General features: G+C 42.1%; 1 protein-coding gene across 1 annotated transcript in view; it reads left to right on the top strand.

The window, feature by feature from the left end:
* Positions 1-813: 813 nt before the first annotated feature.
* Positions 814-21,813, top strand: part of DCHS2 (dachsous cadherin-related 2) — a 499,472-nt gene continuing 478,472 nt past the window's right edge. Inside the window, exon 1 of the mRNA XM_078677916.1 lies at positions 814-1,040. The gene's annotated coding sequence lies outside the window, so the exon portion shown is untranslated. The remainder of the gene's footprint in view (positions 1,041-21,813) is intronic.

Raw genomic sequence — 21,813 nt, 5'->3', positions numbered from 1 at the left:
GCTTTTGGTGGCACAGTGCAAGCGGCTAGGACCGGAATTACGACTATAGAACAACCAAGTTTTTAATAGCTTCTTAAATTGTTCCAGGCTAGGGCAAGCACGCAACTCATCCGGCAACCGATTCCAATGAAGCGGGGCTAGATGGGAGAATGCGCGTCCTCCTAATTTCGTTTTCTTGATTTTGCATGGGCGGAGCAGATTTCGGTTGCTAGATCTTAGTACAGCGCGCAGGGGTGTAGGCCACTGGTTCCCAAACTGTGCGCCGCGGCACCCTGGTGCGCCACCAGAACTCGCCAGGGGCGCCGCGCTCTTCTTGAGAATGTCGGAAAGGGAGCACGCGGGGCACAACGTACAGCGGGGGAGCGTCCAGGGACAAGGGGGTCTCCTGGGCGCTCCCCACCTCTTATTCCCGAGGGGCCGGCTGCCCCCTCCTATCGCCCGTCCCCCCTGACCCGGAACCACTAGATTGGATCCGGGTCAGGGCGGCCGCCGGCCAATCGGCGGTGGGCCGCACCCCCGGGGCACGCCCCCACCGCCGAATGACGACAAGGAAACAGGGGGGGGCGGCGGTCGCCGCGCCGCCATGCGTGCGTGGGGGCCGAGGGCCCCCCCTTTTCATATGCCTCAGTTCTAAAACATGGTAATTGCATGTTTGAAATGTGCTTTTGCAGGCACCAGCAACGGCACGTGGCTAGTGGGAATGTCTTGCGGGGGAGTTTTAGAAACCACACCTGTCAGCGTCTTGAATAGGTTGGATCAGCACGTGACTGTTGCTGAGCCAGGCACAAACAATCAGGACAGGGATGCCGAGCGTTATTGCGGTCCGTTTTCTGCAGTGATTGTAGCAATGGCTTCAACCAGGAAAATCGGGTAATCATTATGGCTTGATTAAACGTTCTTGTGAATTTTCAGATCAGCAAATGACTTCATCGAAACCTTCACTCTCACAACGGGTCCTTTATGTGTATCCGAAGACATGCAGTGAGTGAAGGTGACTCACGTTTACAAAGAATGTTGGATGCGAAGAAGAGCGAGGCCTGGTAAGAGAGGCGCAGCTGCATATTCTAATTAAACCTTCCTCTAAATACATATCACAATACTATCCTAATCTGGTATACCGCTAATTTGCAGATCACTGAATGAGCGCCGAACGGTTCATTCAGGTTTATGGCATGTAGTCATTCCCTTGAAACCGTGCACCGGACCTGCCAATTTCAATCAAAGAAAGAAACACACAATTAAATAGTAATTCACTCCTGCTCTGATAACAGCAGAATAACACCCATTTTCTATCGGCTTGTTACAATAATCAGCTCAACAATAGAAGAAACTGAAATGAAGGTGGTGCTTAGCAAATAGGGAAGTGCATCATGTGTGCACTGTATATATATTTTTTATTTGCGCATGAAAACCATTATAACTCATAATTCGAGATAGCTGCGTAACATTTCCACGCCCTTGCGGCTGCTTTTCTGTTGCACTTGGAAGCTAACAGCACTCCGAGAAGCCTTGGTCTGGGATGGCTGAGACATGAGACGTGTTTTTTCTAACAAACTATTGGAGCCATATCACGTTCGGATATGAGTGTTCGTGGAGGTTTGCGGGGTGTTTGAAATGACTGGAGAACTACGTTGTGTGAATTGCAATCTTTCCTGCCAGTACAAACAAAATACTACATTGTCAGTTGGCTTATCTTAAAAAATGAAGACTCCAAACTGCTTACGCTCCCTCCCCATTCTTTCAAATATTCACCACTCTGTAAAAGTTTTGGTACATGGTGGCACACGTGCGCATAAACCCCTACTCATCTATAGTAAAATTTGCTTACATGTGTGACTCATTAATCAGCACAAGTCCGTTTGTAGGTGAGCATAAAGCCCTGATGGTTTTACTGTTTACATTGGGAATGTTCGTGGACAAGGCCTGCTCCTGTATCAGCTACAGGGCTCAACAGGCAGCAGTACTGCATGATGATGCTTATTTCAGTTTTTAGCCACGGATAATTAACACAGCTCTAGAATACATTTAAATGTGATCTCAATTTATATTTTATGTTTGAAGCATGTGCAGACCATAAGGGCTATAAAAAATACCAGCTTTGGGTGGTCTTGTTTATTTTTGGACCAGCTGGGACATCAAAATACAGGTGGTGCTGGTAGAAAATCGGTCAGGTGGCAACTCTAACTGGCTCATTTATTTATTTACTGTTTGGGTTTTTGTGTCCCTGCCACTTTAGCACAGTCTGTCTGTGATGCGGAACGCCCCTGTGTTTTGTTTGGAACATCCATTGGATTTCTTGGTAAGCAAGCGACCAACCACGAGACAATAGAGAAGAAAAATGGAAGTACTCCAGAGGTTGGGCTTATATCCTTCACACCCGAAAAAACAAAAAGTAACTTAATGGGGAGCCGCGGACAACAGTAAATAGATAAAGGGAGCCAAAGGTCGACAAAGTTTGCGAACCACTGGTGTAGGCTGATATCTTTCTCCTTAGAGAGGGGGCCAATCCCCTGCCGCGATCTGAACACCATTACCAATAACTTGAACAATGCTCTCTTCCTTACAGTTAGCCAATGCAACTGTTGCAAGAGAGGGCGAGAAGGAGTGCTCAATGGTTTATTAAGGACCAGTCGTGCTGCTGTATTTTGCACCACTTGTAGTCTTGCTGCAAGATCCTCTCTAATTCCTGTCAAGAGAGCATTGATATTAGCCCTCGCCTCTAATGCCATATACTATAGCTGAACCAGAGGAAATAATATAGTACTAACGCACTTTGCACACACCTGCCCTAGCGGAGGTAGTGTTTAAACCAGCTGCATCAACAAACAGAGCAGGGCGGGCACTAGGTAAAAGATCAGGTTCACTGGAACCAGTATCGCCTGAAATCCCACTTCTCGGATATGTGATAGTACCCCTGTAATAGAATAGGCAGCTATAAAGACTGTAGCGGATCATAAACTGGCCTGAGTAGGTTACATGGGACAAGGCCAGGAATTCATATCTTTGGAACAGTTTAAGGATGTGGGTGCCTGTAATCCCATTTACATATTTTCATACTTTAGAATGTGACATGCTGTCAGAACTGTATAACCATATTCCCAAAGGAACCTACAGCTAGAATGATTATGATAGTAAGATCTAGAAGCTGGACAACTAAACTATGCTACTGCTTTAATAGTACCAGAAACAGCACTACTATACAGGCAGTGAAACAATTTGAAGGAGACTATGGAGACCAGATGATAAAGGGCACATTGCTGTACACAAACAACACAAATTTCGACACACTATAGGCTTATACTGGAGCATTTTAAATGTATTCACGGGTTATAGATAACCTCACATCTGCTGCACAAAATTGACTCTAATTTGGAACACCAATGTAACAGATGTGGAACCCCACATGCAAACTTTATTCAAGTTGCATGAATTAAGATTCAAACATTCTGAAGAAGAATAAACCATGACATAATACAAATAGTTGAGCACAAAGTCCAAAGTTCTCCCTCTGTAATGTTACGGGGATACATTGGCTGATATTCTTAGACCTGTGAGGGAGTTCACAACAATACTGGTAATATTAGCAAAGTGTGCAGTAAAGTAGGGCTCGATAAAGGGCTACATCTGGCAAACCAAACAATGGTGATCCTCAACAAATATATGAGCAGAGTTTACTTTTGGTTTTATCTATGAAACAAGCTGATTTTGAAATGGACTAGATGACTTTGTAACATTTCAAAACATACCTGGCAAGTGGCTCCATGACAAGTGTAACAACGTTGGTCAGTTCTGGCTTATACATAGCACTACTTTGCGACCTGTGGCCTTGAACCCAGAAAGAAAGTGGTAAGTAAAAAATACAAGACCCACAATGTAACATGCTACTGGCTGAAAAGAGAGGAATGGTTGAAGTGTTATAATGCGCTTGACAGGCTAGTGAAATGCAAAATATAAGATTGTTCCTGACTTTCTGTATTTTCTCTCAATGATTAAACAGACCAGTGGATGAGAGGGCAGACAGAGCCTTTCAATTGTAAATAGTAACATCTCATGGCTAATAGGTTAACAATAACATTGCTTGGGGAAAATGGCATGCTAAAAAGACAACAATGCGAACAGCAGTGACTCTATGAAAGAAAAAACAATGTCCTGGCACCCCTCTTCCTGAGTGCCTGCCTCTGCCTTCAATTGGTGCTGTACTTGCTGCAGGTGCAGCCCTGCAAGAACCACCAGCGGTCAATCTAGAAGAAAGAGAACCACATACAGGCCTGGACTTGGGTGAGCCCCATAATGGGACAGGCATCCAATCAGACCAGGAATTTGCGTTTAATGGTTCTGTGGATTGCTTCCTACAATGAAGTGACTGACTGTGGCCTGGTCCCCTGCAGCACGTACTGATGGGACAGTAGCTAGACTACCTACACAGCCAGTGTCATAGTGAAGGTGGCATGGGTCCTTAAGGAAGGAATGAGCATAAGACTCTGGACCCTAGTTTATAGTTAAGCACCTATAGTTCGAGTGCAGTGCTTTCCTCACACTGCTGAGACCCAGTACAACTGCATCTGTTGCCCCTGTGAGAGGCATGCACCTGCACACAAGTCTGTGTGACCTATGCTCAACCAGGTCTGCCCACAGACTCAAGAAGTATTAGTGAGAACAACTTTCCACTGCAGAGTAAGTTTCTGAGGCATTGTTTGCAATGTATCCCCAGCAATTTCATGGTAAGATCTTGGTTTCCTATGCAGCTGCATGTCCACAACCAAGACTTATCCTGATAGTCACAATGATGCTGCAAGCCCATACTTCGGCTTGAATTAGAAAATAGTTTGCTACCTAGCTGCCCCCCTTTTTACTCTCATGGGGAAGGATCATTAATCATTTCTTGGTTGTTATTATTACATGGCATTGGTGGTAAATTGCATAGTGCTTGGTGCAAACACCTTTTAAAAGTGCAATATTAAAGCAGAGTTTTAGAGTTGGAGATTTGTGACAAGAATGTTTGTGCACAATTAATCAGACAGTGCTTCTCATCTACAACACAATACAACAACAGGATCACAGCAACACACCACTAAAGTGCAACAAAACCCACTATAACGCAACATGAATACCATATAACAACACAATTACACAAAGCAATACAACAAAACACAGTGCAGCCAGTACAAAACACCAACAGAATGTAATCACACTGCACAACACATTGGTAACTCAAGAATGCAACAGATCAACATAACACACCAGCATAAAAATACACTAATGCGGTAAACCATGCTTGTTTTCTTTTTTCAATGTTACCATGAATTCATGGATCCACTTGTGATTTCACAGCAGGAGCTCTTAATTTCGAGCTCTGATTGGTTTGGATATAATATTAAATGGAAACTATTAACACTGAAACTGTGAAGCTGTAAATACTACAATGTTATTTTTACATGCATAGCCTACATTTGGAAAGACTTGCCATGCTGACTACTCAGTATTTGTAGGCAGAGACTAACATTGAATGACACCCAATGAATGAAATATCTGTATAGGAGTGCTATCACAATAGCATACAGACGAGGAGTCCCAGGCACTAGCAAGACATGCATCTTATTGTATAGTGCACACTGTCGGCATGAAACGCTAAACAAACGAGCATTTAGGAGCAGTGATACATGCCTAACAAAACAGTAGTAGAAATATTTACTCAGCAGTGCTGGCCATTACAATTGTATGCCGAAGAGCAGTCTCAGGCATTGGCAAGATGTTTATATGACTTTGCAGCACAATAAATATTGTGCAAACCCCCAAACTAGCAGTACTCAGCATTAATGAAAATAGACAAATAATGTACAACTCTGAGCTAACAGCAGCACCAAGTATCTGTATAGCAGTGCTGGTGATTATAGTTACATGCGGATGAGGTGTCCCAGACACTAGCAAGCCATGTATTTAATTTTGCAGCACACACTGTCGGCAAAGATAACTGGCAATAGTTAAAGCACATGATCTATCCTTCTCATGTGCCACACAGAACTATTATCACATGCATTTTCAAAATCAGCACGAGTCATAACATACCTGAATGATATATACGTTCTCAACAACAACTGGTGTATGCTGCCTTGAAATATCGGCTACACAGCACAATCTCCTGCCAAATTACATACATCTGGGCAAATGCAACATAAATAAAGTTGGTAAATGATACTCATCCATTAGTACGGCTACTGGAACAACACACGACGAAGTAATGGCAATAGCTTAGTCTCCTCTAACTCTCTGATTTCCTTTGGAGTCATTACAACATCTACATTTCATTTGTTTTTTGTTTATTGGCCTCTGTGAGAATAGCATTGAGAAGCATATTCTTAATTTTATTCATGAATTCGACTTGTCTTGTCCTTATTGGTTTTGGGTATCGTCAAGAAACATGGATTTCAGACCCACTGAGGGACTAATGCACTCACTCACTGACCAACTCAGAGACACATGCATCCACTCACAGACCCTCTCACGGGCCCACTCAGACACTCATGCACTGACTCACAGACCTACTCAGAGACTCACACACCCACTCACAGACCCACTCAGATACGCATCCACTAAGAGACTCACTCACTCACAGACTCACTCAGAGACTCACACACCCACTTACAGACCCACTCAGACATTCATGCACTCTCTCACAGACTGACTCACTCACCTCTGGAGGCACTCACAACCCCACTCAGACACTCTGACACCCACTCACAGACCCACTCAGACATTCACACACCCACTCAGACACTCATGCACCCACTCAGACAGCCACCTGGACACTTATGCACCCACTCACAAATCCACTCAGACACTCAAGCTTCCAGTCACAGACCTACTGGGACACTCATGCGCTCACTCACAGACACTCACTGTCAAAGGTTACTGGTTACAGTTAGGAAATATAAATGTTAAAAACCTAAGAAATTCACTTAAAAAAACAAAGGTTACAGTTACGTTACAGTTCAGAAATAACATTAAAAAAACGTAGAATTCACTGAAAAATCCAAAGGTTACAGGGACATTATAGTTAGGCTTAGATTTCACTTTTACAAAACCATAGAAATTCAGTAGTTATAGTTAACTGAGCTAATTATAACTTATGCCCCGCAATGCACTGCTTATGACCTCACATATTACATCACTTATGACATGGTCAGTGACATCACTGATTACATCACTGATGACATCATCCACAGAACCACTCACACACCCACTAACACCCCTATACAACCTCTCAAACACCCACTCACACACCAGCACAACCACTCAAATACCCATTACGAGACCCATACAAGTACTCACACAAACACTCACTCATCCATAGAATCACTAACACACCCACTCATTGATAAAGCTACTCACACAACCACTCACTGACCCATACAGCTACTCATACAACCAGTCACTCACCCATACAGCTAGTCACATAACTGCACACTCACCCATACAGCTACTCACACACCCAGATTTGTTTACCTATACAGCCATCAAAAACACGCATTCACTCACCCATTCAGCCTCATAACACTGACACTCACTCACCCATACACGTTCTTAAACACCCACTCACACAACCACACAGCCACGTACATACCCATTTACATATCCATACAAGCACTCAAACTTCTGCTCACTTACCCATATAGCTATTCACACAGACACTTACTCTGAAATACAGCCACTAAAGCAGCAACTCACTTAACCAAATACCCACTCGACAGCCACTCACTCATCCATACATCCCCTTGTACACCCAGTCACTCACTCATACTGCCATTCAGACACTCACTCACCCATTCAATCACTCACACACCCACTCACCCACCCATTGAGCCACTCATACAGCCACTCATTAACCCATTCAGCTACTCACACACCCATGCACATGCCCATATAGCCACTCACACGCCCCATCACATACTCATACATGCATATAGACACACACTCACACATGGATACACACAGCCACACAGCCATTCACATAATCTATGTTAAAAAACAGAATCACTCATCAGTATAATAGAAAGCATACTAAATTAACTTCTGTGGTGCCTTAGTATATATGGTTTACACATAAACTTTTAGAAAACATCCACAATCACTGGATGATGTCATTTGAGATGTCATCAGTAATGTCACTGACCATGTCATGAGTGATGTAATATGTGAGGTCATAACCAGTGCATTGCCGGGAATAAGTTATTGTTAGCTCAGGTAACTATAACTGCTGAATTTCTATGGAACTGTACAAGTAATATTTGAGCCTAACTATAACGTCCCTTGTAGCCTTTGTTTTTTTAGTAAATATATATTTAAAAAAATATATATATGTACATATGTGTGAGTGTGTGTATATCTGTATATAGATATACACACACATATATATATGTATATATACATACATATATATATTTCTAAAAGCTATCCAGAATTGCGGAGGATGTATGGTCCTGCGGGGACAATTTTAATGTTTTTGTGATTGACTCTGGGGGTAAGCAGCATTACCAGTGAAGAAAATTCTGTGGCATGTAGTCGCAGTGTAAAATCTGTAAGGTTTCATCCAATGGGAGTGAAGCAGGAGGCTCATTAACAACCCGCAGTGCGAGCACTGGAGCAATCGGCATTTGAAGAAGGCGGTCCAGCAGAAACTCGTCATGCAGTGAGAACAAATAAAAAGAGCCCGGCAGACCCGCTATATTACCTGTTTGTTCTTTGAAGAGAACGAGTGGGGTGTGCGATATATATATATATATATATACATATATATATATATATATATATATATATATATATGTTACCACTCAGTGCCGGTAGTTCAGGGCTCTAGCAGCGCGGCGGTCCCTTCCAAAAAAACAGCGTTTTTGTAATATTTGGCAATAAGCTTCCTGCCAACCTCCTGGGTTCAGAAAGGGTCGGGACACTCCGAGATGCATCAAAGTTAGTTTATTAGCAACTGATGGTTACAAAAGCCGACGCGTTTCGCTGTAAGGCTTGGTCACGGTAAAGTTTGCACCTGATACTCCCATTTTCATACACCCAGTGATTGAAATAAACATAGGACTGGTACGGTTACACACCAGGAGAATCGCTGCCATCTTGTAGTGGCTATTTTGTCTCAATAATTGCAATTCATCATTTGTAGGCAAATACTTTCCAAATTACTGTGCAATAGTATTTGCCCAAGTGGGCTGTGTGCGCTTTTCCTCGCCAAGCCTCTTGTGACAGGTCGGGACCGCAGGCAACAATAATTAAAGTTGTACCTTGAATTAGGATAATTCTTGACATATGGTCACGGGCCCTTCCATGAAGAGACGGTTCAGCGTCTGTATAGTTTTAACGCTCCAAGTTCCTTCGTGGCAGACTTCGAACTCCAGGCGGGTGCTCTCGTTGTAGTGAGGAAGGGACTCACTTGTAGATATAAGCTCCAACGTATGCAAGGTACAGCACACACGGGCACTCCGGAAAGTTTCAAAGACACCTTTATTTCGCAGACGCGTTTCAGCAGTGGGCTTTCATCAGTGCGCAAGGTGTTCAGGGTGTCAATCGCGCGCACACAGCGTTCCGTTTTTTTAAAGAGAAGCACATCTCTCTTGATTGGTTAGATCTTAAGGTGTGGCAATTGAAACAGGACTAGGCCGTACTTGAAGGTAATGTTTGCAAGTTTGAATAAAGTTCGTTAATTCACAGCACACTTACATGATGTTTATTTGCTGTGTGCGGCGTTTAAGATATTAAGATATGTCTGCTCCAATGTCAATTACCACAGACGCTGTGTGCGCTTTTCCTCGCCAAGCCTCTTGTGACAGGTCGGGACCGCAGGCAACAATAATTAAAGTTGTACCTTGAATTAGGATAATTCTTGACATATGTTCACGGGCCCTTCCATGAAGCGACAGTTCAGCGTCTGTATAGTTTTAACGCTCCAAGTTCCTTCGTGGCAGACTTCGAACTCCAGGCGGGTGCTCTCGTTGTAGTGAGGAAGGGACTCACTTGTAGATATAAGCTCCAACGTATGCAAGGTACAGCACACATGGGCACTCCGGAAAGTTTCAAAGACACCTTTATTTCGCAGACGCGTTTCAGCAGTGGGCTTTCATCAGTGCGCAAGGTGTTCAGGGTGTCAATCGCTCGCACACAGCGTTCCGTTTTTTTAAAGAGAAGCACATCTCTCTTGATTGGTTAGATCTTAAGGTGTGGCAATTGAAACAGGACTACGCCGTACTTGAAGGTAATGTTTGCAAGTTTAAATAAAGTTCGTTAATTCACAGCACACTTACATGATGTTTATTTGCTGTGTGTGGCGTTTAAGATATGTCCGCTCCAATGTCAATTACCCCAGACGCTGTGTGCGCTTTTCCTCGCAAAGCCTCTTGTGACAGATCGGGACCGCAGGCAACAATAATTAAAGTTGTACCTTGAATTAGGATAATTCTTGACATATGGTCACGGGCCCTTCCATGAAGAGACGGTTCAGCGTCTGTATAGTTTTAACGCTCCAAGTTCCTTTGTGGCAGACTTCGAACTCCAGGCGGGTGCTCTCGTTGTAGTGAGGAAGGGACTCACTTGTAGATATAAGCTCCAACGTATGCAAGGTACAGCACACACGGGCACTCCGGAAAGTTTCAAAGACACCTTTATATATATATATATAAATATATATATATTATTTTATATATCCATATATATGTGTATTTATATGTATAAACAGCTACATAAGCCTTTCTATAGGCAATGACTTTTTTGTTTTGCTAATAACTTTGTCACCATTCGATAAATCTTCACAAAACTGTCCATAAAGTGCTACCTTGTGTCTAGTTTGTGCATGAAAAGTGTCAAGGTGATCAGTGAAGCAGGTGCTAAGAAATAAGGGGAGACCTAAAATGCAAAGTCCCCATGCAATTTCCATAGACTGTTTTGAACAGCGCTACCGCAAAAAATGCTTAACAGAATTACACCAAATTTGGTAGGAAGCTGGATCTTGGTCCAGAAAGTGTGCTTTTTGTGATGTGGTGTAACTCTGTTCAATAGTTTTTGAGAAACTAGGGTACAACATATTTGTATATCTGGAAGGTTAGGTTTGAGAGACTCCCTCAAACCCAATCAAAAAGAAAATAGAGCGCTCTGATAGTCCTGGGAGCTATTTTCCCTTTTGGCCAATTTGTGTGATAAGCTCCTGCAAGAGAGGGCACTCTGATTGCCTGCCAGCAGCATGAAGAAAATGTTGCTGACAGCCATTACAAGGTTTGGGAACTTTGCTTGCTGTCCTGAAGTTCAAAAGAAAAAAAAATACCTTGCCACCTAGGCCCTGTTTGGAGGGACCCAGAAGGAGCCCACTTGGAGCCAAAAGAAAAGATAAAATCAGTTGGGATGTCTTCAGTGATATAATTTGTGATTTAATATATGAGGTCATAAGCAGTGCATGGCGGAGTCACAAGTTAGAGTTTGCTCAGATAATGAATTTATTTTAGATAAAAACGTTACGTTGGCACTGAAATTTCCACCTAACTCCAACCTCACTTTAACCGTTGTTTTTTTCAGTGAATATTTATATATTTACACACGCACATACATATATATGTATGTGTACCTATAGATACGTAAATAAATATAGTTCCTGAAAAATGTGTCAGTAAAAAAAAAAACTAACAGACAATAGTCTGTTGACTAAATAATCTATACTTTGAACAGCAGATGTGTACAAAGAGGCGGCCCATCCCCCGTAGCTTTAACTCCTGTTGTTTTCTTTTTAAGAGGTCTGCAAAACAGTATCTCATGGCGCTGTTGATTTGGGTTTAGTATTCACTGCACACATGTTATTGATTGTTCTGCTTCTCATTGTTTTCCAAGACATAGGTTAAACAAGCTTCAGATGCAGCAACCTCAGCAGGGTAGGGCATCCCAACTGGCACAATTGAAATATTTTTGGCTACATTTATGTGAAAATATAAGGTGACCTGCAGGCATCTTGAGCACAGAGTTATTTGGTCAGTACAGAGAGCAGCACGGGCTTCCTGCATGTCGCTGAAGGCATGCTTTAGTGGATCTTAAACTTGCAGGACTTTGGAATCCCCCCTCAGGTTACCTGATTAAACCTCCCGCTGAGGCGCAGAAGCAATGGCTGTACTAACGCTGAAGGCTGTGTTATGCTTCGCTTCCAACAACTTCACAAATATATATTTCTTTATGTTTATTTGTTTGCACAGCAACGCCATACAGACGCAGTTGCTCCAGGCCCTTGCAAACATATATTACCGTAACAGAAATACAGTTTATTCCATTTAAATGATGTAGCTTATAGTATTATGCCAATAGGTCTCATCCTTGAGACTTACTGACTTTGTCAATACCTTTTAGCCATGAATCTCTGATTGATTTGGAAAATGGCGAAATAAGAATAAAAATTGCCTATTGTGACAGAGGAAGCAAATGGGCAAGAGCGAGGGAGAGCAATGTGGAGCTGGGAGGAGGAGCACTGGGGTGAGAAAGCAATACAAGTGAGCACACAAGGGCATCACAAAGGAGAACAGGAGAGAACCACAGGGTGACAGATAGCAGCACAGAGAGGGAAGGAGAAGCACACTGGGGCGACAGCTGGAAAACACATTCACTATGGTTGAGTGATTAAACAAAAAGTAAAAAATTAGCCTCTGAAAAATCTAGCAGTTTAATGACACAGTAATATTTCTATGCTCCAGGAGAGGGATTAACACAAAAAGAGAAAGAAAGGTACACTCACTGTAGCAACTAAGTAGAAAGCAAATGAGAGTAACAATGAAGCCAACCAATCACAAGCAATGGCAGGCTGTAAGCCCACTGTAAGCTAACATGAATTCTTGCAACAGGCAGCAAGCACATGCACCATCTAGTAGGTGATGCCTTAAAACTGGCTTTGAAAGGCCACTCATATATTGAATAATTGGAACAAAGGATGCCTGGATGAAACTGTGATGCTGCCATGTCCCATGTCAGTTGTGAGTCATTCAATAATCCCTTATTATGTTCCCATCTAGTATTGAAAGCCCTGCTTCCACATACACAAGAGGAAAAAACTAAAAAAAAACTGGGTTTGGATCAGTAGATACTCCAACCCTGGATAATTCCATATGAGCAAGTTTATAGTGCTCCAGCCCCTCGATTTGTGTAACAGCCTAGTGCATTCTTGGAGCTGTAATTTTGATTCATTTCAGTTGATCCAAGTGAACTAATACTTCTGAAAGCACTCATTAGTAAAACAAATGGCCAAGGATCTAAGCATTCAGTCCTCTCTCTCAGCAACAGGTACATTAACCCATAGAATTAACTTTACTTTACTGGAAATCGTATACTATTTTCCAGTTTAAAGGTCTGGCCTAATAGTGCACGTGCTGTTGCTGCGAGTTTATTGTTTCTTAAAAAGAAAAAATCTTAAAAGGGCTTAGGCCCACATGCATCATTGTGTCTTTTTGCATTTCTTAATTTGCGAAAAATAAGGAATCGCAAATTAAGAAATGCAAAATGATATGCATCAATATTTTCGGTATTCTTGTGGGATTCGGTAAAAATCGCATTTTTTACCGAATCCCAAAGAAATACCGATTTCTTAACTTAATTTTCGCAATTTCCATTGATTCCTATGGGCCAAAAGGCCCATAGGAGTCAATGGAAATTGCGAGTGGCACTTAGAAAATTTCATGGGTGCAGGGGGGGGTCCAAAGGACCCCCCCATGCACCCCTGAAATGTACTTTTCAGCATAAGTTACATACACACATGTCCTAAGGACATGTGTGTGTGTAACTTTACAGTTTAAAAAATGCATTTTTGTGCATATTTAATCAATTTCGCAATTTACCACGAAGTTGAACTTCGTGGTAATTTGCACTTCCAATTTTAAAAAAAGCATATTTTTCTATAATGATGCATAGCATTTAAGAAATCGCACAATTGCGATTTCTTAAATGCTAATGCAATTTTAGAAATCGTAAAAAAGATGCGACTTCTAAAATGGCATGATGCATCCCAACAAGCACTTTTGCATTCGCAAACGGCCGATTTTAAGGAATCGCACCGTCTGCGACTGCAAAAATGCTTGATGCATGTGGGCCTTAGAGCCCATCCATTACTTACCATTGGTTTGTTTAAAGGTCACTTTCATTTCTTGCTTCTCATTGGTCAGCTGATCCCAGGTCATGAACCAAATACTGATTGATTGTTTTATTGTTGTTCCTCCACTTCTCCCGCTTGGATTGAGGTACTTTATTCAGGTTGATTCCAGAATCGTTGTTGCTTGTCCAGTACCCGTGTAGTCAGTCATTGTAGCTTGCTCCATCTCTCTTCCCAATGTCATCTCTTGCAATTAAAACACAGAATCATGTTGCTGTTCGCTGGAGTCACATCTTTCATTTTATAATCCCATAGCCACAGGTTTTGCGATGAACCCCCAAAAATGCAGAGCAATGCCACACTCCTCTCATATTCGTGACCCACCACGTGGTTACTTTGACTTATTAAAAAATAAAGTTCAGAAACCCATCTGGATACAAAACATGGTGACCTATGCTAGCACATCTGAGCTCCCACCATCTGGAGCCTGTCCTAGCCCATCTCACACTCTGGAGCAGAAGCACTGCCTTTTGGTAGCTCAGGAACCGTCACTGTCTGAAAGTTACCTGACTCACTCCTGCATCCTTCCACTTAGACACTTATGTTTGAGCAACTGCTGCGGCCCGTCGACATAGTAGAGATCTTCATCTGCTGTTTCCCAGGGACCGTGCAATGAACACTGCATTAGCGCACCATTCTAATGACCAATGACATGTCTTACAATTGCATAAGCACTTGTCTGTCTCTTCAACCCTTGAGTGCTCTAAGATGGGCCTGTTAAAGTTCAACAGACAGCAAATAGATACCGAAAGAACAACATTAAGCTACCGGTATTGTTTTTTCAGAGTATACTACATTGGGCAAAGACAATCTTTCTAAACTGACAGCAAAATACAGCACAGGGATACCCACAGGCACAAGTTTACCAATCTGTGCCAGGCATAATAATTTCAAAAGAAACAATTGATGGACGTAATGCTGGTCAATGCAAACATTCACCCCCAGTCACAAGGATCTGGGTTTAATCCATCATTCTTTTGCTCACCACATCACCCCAGTTTGGACCCAGCCATATGCAAATCAGTCTTGACCCTGTTCCCTGTGGGAACAGTCCAGCCCACACTGCCAAGACAGGTCCTCCCTGGACCAGAAACAAGCATCCTGGGACCAGTTTTAGGACATCACTCTTCATCAGCCAGGCTAGCTTGAATCCAGTGGTGTAGTGAGCACAGGACACACGTCTGGGCATACCCTTTCCACTTAGGGCAAAATATGCAAAAGAAACAATTGATGGTCAGAATGCTGGGCAATGCAAACTTTCACCCCCAGTCACAAGGATCTGGGTTTCATCCATCATTCTTTTTCTCACCACACCACCCCAGTTTGGACCCAGCCATATGCAAATCAGTCTTGACCCTATTCCTTGTGGGAACAGTCCAGACTGAACTGCCAAGACAGGTCCTCCCTGGACCGGAAACAAGCATTCTGGGACCGGTTTCAGGGCATCACCCTTCATCAGCCAGGCTAGCTGGAACCCAGTGGTGTAGTGAGCACGCGACCCACGTCTGGGCATAACCTTCCCACTTAGGGCAATATATGTAAAAGAAACAATTGATGAACGTAATACTGGTCAATACAAACATTCACCCCCAGTCACAAGGATCTGGGTTTAATCCATCATTCTTTTGCTCACAATGAAAATGGGAGTTTTTTACTATCAGGACATGTCCTGCCTTTTAAATACATAGCACCCTGCCCTGTGGGTATACAGGGCCTACTTTGGGGGTTTGCTATACGTATGACAATGTAAGGATTTGGTCTGGCAAGATAGTTACCTCCCCAGGTCCAAGTGGCAGTTTAAAACTGCACATACAAGCTCTGCAATGGCAGGCATGAGCCATGGTTAGAGGGCTACTTAAGTGGGTGGAACAATAAATGCTTTCGGCTTACTAGTAGGATTTCATTTACAGCACGGGCTCTGGGCACATGTAATGCACTTTACTAGGGGATTTATCAGTAAATTAAATAAGCAAATGGGAATAAGCCAATCTTACCATGTTTAGCTGAGACTGCAGTGGTAATGTGTACAAAGTCCTAAAACCAGCATAAACGAGTTCAGAAAAATGTATTGAGGAAGGCAGAAAGTTGGGGGAAGATCACCCTAAGGCTGTAAGGCCTAACATATACTATACTATAGTATACTATACTATACTATACTATACTAAACAATACTTTACTAAACTATACTATACTGTACTTTACTGTACTGTGCTGTACTATACTATACTATACTATACTATACTATACTATACTATACTATACTATACCATGATGTACTATACTATTCAATCATAGGGCAAACCATAACATACCATCCCATGCTATTCACAGAGCAAATCCTTCCATGCCATTCAATCCCATTCCCATCCCATTCCATCATATACTATACATTGACAGGGGAGACCATACCATACTATACAAAACAGACCATACTATACAAAAACAGACCATATCATACCAACTGGGGGTGAGTGTCTGAAAAGTTTCAGACATCCGTTCTTCAGCTCCTTGTGTTTGCTTTATTTGCTCTAAGTTGGCAGGGTATGCCCAGACGTGGGTCCCTTGCTCACTTTGCCACTGGATTCAAGCTAGCCTGGCTGATGACGGGTGTAACCCAGAAACTGGTCCTAGGATGCTTATTTCCGGTTCAGGAAAGACCTGGCTTGGCAGTTCGGGCTGGACTGTTCCCATGAGGCACAGGGTCAAGGCTGATTTGGATATAGCTGGGCCTGAACTGAGGTGGCAAAGTGAGCTAAAGAATGATGATGGATTCAACCCAGATATGTGACTGGGGGTGAGTGTCTGAAAATGTTCAGCCCTCTGTCCATCATCTCCTTGTGTTTGCAACCCTGCACTTCCCACATCTGGTTTCCATGTCCACCCTCACCCTGCCAGTCACAGCTTAGGGAGGATAAAAAGAAAGAAACACCACATTGCTATAGGTGGCATGAATTTTACAAAGGTATTAGCACATCAAGTTGTCTAATTTACAAATGTAAATCTCCAGTATTAGTGTAATCGACTATCTCATCTTTTTTTAAATCCACAAATGTTTACCAGAGACGGGTACATTCTTATTAATCCATTTTAATTTACCTTTGCATTGGTCAATCTTTGTGCAATCCCTACAAGTGATTTGATTCCCACAGAGTCGAGCTGGTGTTGTTTAAGATCTGGTATCCCCTTGCGTGTGTGTATTCCCTGCTCTTCGGCACTCTTCAGAGAATAGGTATGTCCCCTTTTCTAGGAAGGGGAAAAAAGCCTTGGAGAGTAGGCTCTTCCATGGACATCAGTAAACATATTTGATTAATTTGTCTCTCTGTGTTTCTCTTCTCCCTCTTGGGCTCTTGTGTAAAGTTTAGCAGTGATTTGTTAGTCGACACACTTTGTTTGTTCATTGCAGACTGCCACGTTTTTTTTTGCATTTGTATGGTAGTTTTAATTGAGACTGTGATTTACCACTGTACACATGGCCCCACACATTTAGGGTAAATGTGTAGTAGACAACTGAGAGTTCTAGAGTTTCAGCATTCAGTTGTGGGAGAGGGCAAATCAAATTTGCATTCACCAAACTGCCATTTGTGCAAGTTGCCAAAAAGTTCAAAGAACCTTTTATCCTTTGTGGGTCAGCGCAGGTTCTAGGACAAATCACTAGTTGTTAGCCATGTAGGACACACATCATCTTGGTTCAATGCCCTAAAATCGTGAATTGTTGTCCTAATGCAAGTGGAGGAGGGCATTAAAATGTGTTTCTGAAAACAGTTAAAATTCTTAGCACCAAACCTGTATATCAATGGCATGTAAAAAAAAAGACAAGAGAGTGGTGAGTATGTCATGAGTTGGGCTCAACCCCCAAACCCAGGAACACACCAGAAACCTTGGCATCATCCTCGACAGCCAGCTATCCAAGGAGAAGCAGGTCAGCACTGTCTCCTCCGCTAGGTTCCTCACCCTCCTAACGCTTAAGAAGGTCTTCAGATGGCTCCCAACTAACACCAGGCCAGTAGTCACGCAAGCTCTCATCACCAGGAGACTAGTCCACTGCACCTTCCTCTACGTAGGACTAGCAGACTAATTCATGAGGAAACTCCAGATTATCAAGCACACCGCAGCCAGACTCATCCTGGACCTCCGCAGACTGACCCACATCACTCCAAAACTCAAGAAACTGGCTATCAGTCGTGAAGGGATGCCAGTTCAAGCTGCTCACCCATGCTTATAGGGCACCACACAATGAAGGACTGGCATTCCTCAACAATTGAATGAACTTCCACCAACCTACCAGGAAACATCACTCTGAATCCCTCTCCCTAGCAGCCACCCAACGCATTCACCGGACGAACAGTGGAGGCTGCTACTTCTCCCACTTGGTGGCTAAGACCTGGACCAAACTCCACCTGCACCTCAGAGCCTCACCATCATTCCAGCAGTTAAGTAAGGATCTCAACACCTGGATGTCCAACCAATAGAACAGGCAGCATGTTCTCCCAATGCCGAGAGACCCTCACGGGTGATGCAGCCACATTCCACAAATCCTAATTGATTTAATTAATCATTTGGACAGCATGATATTGACTGAACGTTTAAATCAGAATGAGATGCCAATAGCTTGCAGCATATGCTCTTTTCTACTGGGCCTCAGACACAGTATAAATTCAAGGTGACTATTGGTGACTCAAAGCCAACTTAATCACAACCTTCTGTGTTGCATTCGCTAATGTGAGATCTGGATGTGAGCTTCTGAGCACTGGAGTGTTTCCAGGTGGCTCTCTGGTGTTCTCTTTCATATATATATGCGTGTATGTATGCATACATGCATGCATGTATACCTATTTGTAAAACACGATGAAGGATCGCTGGACAAAAATGTTGAGTTAGAATTCATGTTCTTTTAGAGAGAATCAGGCTTACTCAGAGAATTTTGGGGTGTTAATTAAAAAATTTATTAGATTGCTTTCTCTTTCACAATATGGTAGTGTCTGCCATGTGAGTTCTGAGTTAGTATCAAAAGCAATGCAAAGATGGCTGGCTGAAAACAAGATCATACAGCGCAATACAAATGCCAGTTCCAAACTTCAAGTAAATGTTTCTGCCTGCATTGCCACACGTTCGAATCCCAGCAGACCCACACTACCCTCCATCCTTGCAAAGTTGATACATCAGTACCATGGGCTTAAGCAACAATAAATACATCCTCAGTCCCAAGAGACCCCGGGGGATGAATGCTTGTTATACAAATATATGAGATATGTTTTTTAGTAAAAAGAAGTACACCTTTGAAGAGAGTTTACTGAGCTCAGCTGCCGTGGAGGGAATTATCACCTTAAAAATGCATTCACAGTTACCCCTAGAAACCTGACACCCTTAAAAATAGAAACCTCAACTAACAGAAGCTGCTCTCGCTGCTGCCTCAGAAAAACAATGCATTATAGCTTGTATAAGGGCACATGCGGTCACCCTGAAACCCCACCTAGAACTTATTTGGGATGTTAATTACAGAACTAGAAAAGTGATCACATTTCCAATAAATAAAATATTCTCCTTTGGAAACATGGGGTGAGATCAAACCTTTACCCTAACAATTCAATACTGCCTGCAATTTGCAAACTCAATGCCTAATATTTGATGCACAGTGCACAAAAAAAGGATAGTGTGGGCTAAGTAAGTTGAAAGCAGTGGGGGCCAAAAGCAAATGATGGAGATGAAGGATGATAAACAAAAGCACTCCCAAGGAGTGCTTCACAAAAAAGAAAAAAATAGTTTACGAATAGTGGACCCTGGTGGAGATACAGCTACAGCTAGGAAGAGAGGTGTAAACAAGCAGTGTTCCACGGGAGAGATAAACACTAGCTGGACAAGACAAAACAAACAAATTAAACAAATAGAATGTAATAAAAAGTGAATGACAATACAGAGAGCAACTGTTAACCAATGGGCAGGGTGCATTCTTAGGTCAGCTGTTTGCATGTCCCCATGAAGACTTTTGGGTAGGATTTGACCTCAAAAGGAGAACTTATGCATAAAATGCCAAGCGTTTAACATAATTAAAGCAAAATATATAGTAAATCATACATAGTACCAAAAATCAAAAGACTCATTAACAATATAAGACACTGTTAGAAATTGGGTTACTGGTTGACTGGTGTGTGAGCCCTGGTCAAGCAGTAACCAAAATCCTAGTCAGGGTAAGGCACAGCAAACCCCAGACTAACTTGTGCTCAACCCCGTGGCAGCTCTGCACAGAGCACTCAAGATTAACTTAGAAACAATAAGCAAAGTATTTGTGCAACAGTTCAAACAGTAAAACAGTGAAAAGAACATACAAAAAGATCCCACACCAGGGAAGAAAATAGAGCTTAATTTAATTAATAAAACAAGACCAAAACTACAAAAACCCAATCAGAGTTATGATTTTCTAATAAATAAATAAACTGTAAAATAGCGCTTAAAAGCAGAAGCGCCAACCACGGCTATCTGGTCACGCATCTCCTCATTGACCCTGTCTGTGTTACAAGGTTTAGTGCAATGCGTTCTACAGTCTCATTGTCTAAACCACCATTGAAAAAGGTATGCTATAAATAATCTTAATGTCTATATTGTCCTCAAACCAGAAGTACCAGTGACTTGTCATATTGTGAGAAAGGGCTGCAATATAGTGAGCTGTTCCAAAACTAGCAACCACAATTTACAAACCACATAATTCTCTAATTCGGTATGAAACTCCTTGCCTGTGTTCTCAGTCTTTGTTCTCGATATCCCCCTCTATAATAACTCCAAACATTATCAATCCCAAATAACACAATCCAATTAATTTCCATGTAACTATGTTGTTCAGAAAAATGTCTGCTGATTGGAGATCTCAGGTCTTTATTTCTAATATAATGTAAATGTTATGTCCATCTTTTGTTTAAAGGCCTACTTGTAGGTCCTACATACCTCAATGAACAAACACATTCTATTATATGAACAAAAGGTGTGTTAAAATTGATACATTTCTCGATTTTGTCTTGGTGTGATCATGGGTAGAAAAATATGAAACGTTACCTTAGTATATATACATTTCTCACAAAAGAAGTCACTAAAGCATGATCACATGACTGAAAATTGTTACTTACAAAGAAGTAGAAAACTACCTTATGGAGAAGTTATGATTCAATTAGATAATATTGGCTTCTATTATTCTCTCAAAATCTCCCTTTTCGTTTCCAAATTTGAAAATGAGACTACTAGTTTGAAAAATGTGCAAGGTACACCATTGAGCTTTATGGTTGCCAGGACTAAAAGAGCCATGAATGATTACAAACATTTCCAATGTCACAGAAAGCTTCAAGCTAATATGAAAAATATACATATTTGATTAAATAGTTGATGCATTCAGGATTACATATGCGATTGCTAATATGTGGTTGCACTTCACACGAGTATATGATCATGATACAGATAGATATTAAGTTTGTTTTCACAGTTGCCATAAACATTAGTGCTAGCACTGCTATATGCACTTATAAAATGAGTACCTCTCCTGTCTTTTGTTGTGAGACTTGTGTGTGTTGTATTGTTCCACTCACCCCTTCCACTCTAGTTCAAAGTTATATATGATTGAGAATATACTTGGCAGGTAAATGATGTGATGAAATATTATGAAA

Source organism: Lissotriton helveticus, chromosome 2_1 (genome assembly GCF_964261635.1).
Source record: "Lissotriton helveticus chromosome 2_1, aLisHel1.1, whole genome shotgun sequence".
In the NCBI taxonomy this organism is placed as follows: Eukaryota; Metazoa; Chordata; class Amphibia; order Caudata; family Salamandridae; genus Lissotriton; species Lissotriton helveticus.
The sequence above is the reverse complement of the archived record's forward strand: the minus strand, read 5'-3'. Positions and strand labels throughout refer to the sequence as shown.